Source organism: Hevea brasiliensis, chromosome 8, assembly GCF_030052815.1.
Source record: "Hevea brasiliensis isolate MT/VB/25A 57/8 chromosome 8, ASM3005281v1, whole genome shotgun sequence".
NCBI lineage: Eukaryota > Viridiplantae > Streptophyta > Magnoliopsida > Malpighiales > Euphorbiaceae > Hevea > Hevea brasiliensis.
In genome coordinates this window covers 32,722,384-32,726,184 of record NC_079500.1, presented here as the reverse complement: position 1 = coordinate 32,726,184, position 3,801 = coordinate 32,722,384, and positions in this window count along the sequence as shown.

The window sequence follows — 3,801 nt, the reverse complement described above, 5'->3', positions numbered from 1 at the left end:
TAAATCATATAAATGATGGATACGTAAAATCATAGTTAAATTCAAGACAATGAACGTCATAAGAAATTTAACACAATATCACAATAAATCTCAGTAATCAAAACGTAGTTAAATTCAAAAGACATTGAATGTCAATAAGAATTTAAACTCCATTCCATAAATTATCGAAGCTCATAATAACACAATTTAGTCAAATAATTTACGAACACAGTGTTGCCAATTCATACACAACTTAAGCCATGACACAAAATTTTCGATCAATGCCACGTTGTACACCACGACAAAGCAATCACAACCCCACTAATCAAAATCAATGAGGAAGGGAGGGAGCTATATAATTAGTACTCATCCAATCACCTCAACTGGTAAACCAGAGAGGGAGAAAAATAAACGATCACAACTCCATAAATGGAGAAGGAAAATAAACGATCACAACCCCATAAATGGAGAAGGAATGATATGATACTGTCATGCTAAGTGTGAACACAAAATCAATTCCAAAAATTTTATTCAAATGATTCGTGAGAATCCAATAAATTTCTAAAGTCATAAATTCATTCACAAAATGGCAACACAATTCATAATTAACTTCAAATTTTCACAAATCACACTAAATCAATTTTTCCACAGTTTCAAACTGTTTACAATGCTTTTCAAGCAATAAGTATCCATTCAAACACCTTTCCATAATTGAAAACAATAATATATAAATAGTCATAATTTATTTCAATTGAAAAATTCAAAAGAAATAATCACAGTGCACAAACCTCGATAATCGTCTCCGCCTTGACTCAGTGTTTCCTTCCCTTTCCCTGAGTCTTTGCTAACTGAGAAACATAATTTGAAGTGTTTCAGTACTCATTTAAACTGTCTCTAACGATAATGCTTGATAATTAATTCACTGAATTCTAATACTTGCTTAATCAACCTAATATGTAGACCCCCGATGCATTCTAGGTAAATTAGGCTTTAATGTTATTAATATGTCACATTCGATAGTATTTTAGGGTTGGTACATGTTACCAAGTTCATTTCCGTGTATACTGCATTTTCTTGCAATTTGCTGGATTCCGGGATACTAGTTTGACCTAGACGGACGACCTAGTTCCCTCGATTTTCGGGTTTCAGTCAAAACTACAAACTTGTAGATTTATGTCTTATGGAACGCGGGGCAAAATTTCAGGTCATTCTGAATTATGTAGACCAAGTTATGGTCATTTTACTATTGCTGGTCAAAATGCATCAAAATTGATCACTTTAGGTCACTTTAGGTCATTTTAGGTTCGGCCAGTTTTTGGACCCGAACTTTTGCAAGCTGTTTGACTTGCTTATGGTCATTTATGGGCTTTGATGTCTTCATAAGACTTGTAGATATGGGTCTTAACTATTCATGGATAAAATTTCAAGTCAATTGGACCTGTTTTGAGTGAGTTATGGCCTAAACACTAACTGCTGCCCAAATGGTCAATTTTCAGGCCTTATTTGCACTTAATCCGGATTTGGTCATTTTTCAAGCTACCTTGCAAGCAGAATTTTGGCAAGCTTTCTTCATGAAAGTTGGCACATTTTGTGCCTAGTTTCACCTCCAATTGGTCTCATACCAATTGGAGCCACACACTTAAAGTTATAGGCCTAAAACACAAACTGCCTTATTGCATTTCTTGCATACACATCAAGGATCACTTTTAACACTTACCAAACTCAACATTCAAACCAATTCTGGTTGTACCACAACCTAAACATAATTTACAACATATTATAGGTCATTTTGGCAGCTTACAATTACATTCAATGTGCACTAACAAGTGCATAATTTATCCAACTCAATTTACAACAATTCAATCACCAATTCATGCTCATTTACATGTCCAACTTCTCACCATCATACATGCACTCAAACTGCCATAACCCCTATCACAAATTAACATCATTATTCCATAAACCAAGCATGAATTCCAGCATTCTTCAAGAGCTAACAAACTACCACAATGGTACATTTACATTCCATTAATTTCCAAGCTTTAAATTTCATTTCACATTTACATATACTAAGTATACATCACCCAAACAATTTCCTACACAATATACATTTAATCAATCATTTAATTCACCATTTACAAGCAAAAATAAACTGCCTTCAAGGTGTTTCCATGGCTGCCAAAAGTACACATTCCCATTCAACATCAAACCTCAAAAATTTCTTCATAAATCAAACACCCATAACATCCTTACAAACTTTAACAAAGCAACAATAAAAAACTTAAACTTACCTATGGATGAGACTTCTTAAATCTTCACCAAAACTTGTTGAAATTGCTATCAAACTCTTCCTTGTGATGTGGGGATAAACTTTAACGAAGACAAGTAAAGAAAGTGTAGCTTGAAATGGGTGTAAGAAGCCATGCAAATGGGGCGGCCATGGGAGGTTTTGTTGGAGTTCATTCGGCAATGGTGATTCTCAAGGTTGAAGATGAAGTGTTTAGTGGAGCAATCTGCCCACTTAAGATTAAATTTAATCTATAGTGCTCCACTCACCAAATATAAATTATTTTATATGTTTAAATGTGATAATTAGTCAATTTACCCTCCACTTTTACTATTTACATTAGGTCTCACTAAATTAATTTTTCATTATATTTTCCAAGTGTAATATTATTTATTTTTGATGGACATTTAGGTCAAAAGACAAGTCGGGGTGTCAAATAACCACAATGCCCCTGTTCGGGTTATATTCCCGATTTTTCGGTAACACCGAGTTTTGTCCATTTTTTGATTTCTCACTTTTCTTTGTACTAATTATTTAATTTTTCTTTGATATTTCTAATGATATTTATACTTCAATAAATATTTATTTGAGTCCTAAAAATATTTTCCGTGGTTCCTCGCAGTCTGTAGCTAGTCAACGGTCAACGCCGTGACTTCCCGGTGCGGTCACCCATCGCTAGGGCTCTCGGCTCGCTTAACTTGATTGCATTTCTTTACTATTGTTTTTCCTTTGTTTTTCTTGTATTCTCTTTTCTTATATTTCATTATTTTATGTCTTCTCACTCATAACGAAGTGTAGTTCTAGGCATCCTAGCTATCCGGACAACACTGGTCACAGGAACAGTAGAACGCACTGCCGAACATTGGGGTGTTACAACATGAATACAATTTTACTGGATAAGTCATGTCCTTATTGTGAAGTATCCTTGATTGCGAACCTATTTATGATACTTTGTACGAGAAAAACTATCACTCATATTCTTAACAACTTAAGAATAGAATTTCTAACAAAATATCAATGGACCTTTTCTATTACACATAAATATATTATGTAAACAGAAAAGTGAAAATGCCTTTTATTAATAAAAACATGTATAAGATACATACTAAATGATATGCTCTAGGGCATACTACTAACAATCTCCCACAAGCACTAGAGCCATTCATTACAATATCTTAGACCCATCTTCTCAAGATGTCAGTCTAGTTGAGCTTGTGACATAGGCTTAGTGAATGCATCAGCTAGATTTTCAGCTGATGCTATTTTCTGCATGGCTACATTGCCTCATCCAACTATTTCTCTAATAATGTGGTAGCGCCTTTCTATGTGTTTGGATTTCTGGTGAGACCGGGGTTCCTTAACCTGTATGACTGCTCTATTGTTGTCACAGTGAAGTGGAATTGCTAACTCAATGGAAGGTGTCACACCCTACCCCTCTGTAAGGCATAACATGATTCCGTAGTATACCTAATGAATTACCAACTTCGTCTACTGATAACCCATTAAATACACTACAAGGGATTTTAAAACTTTTC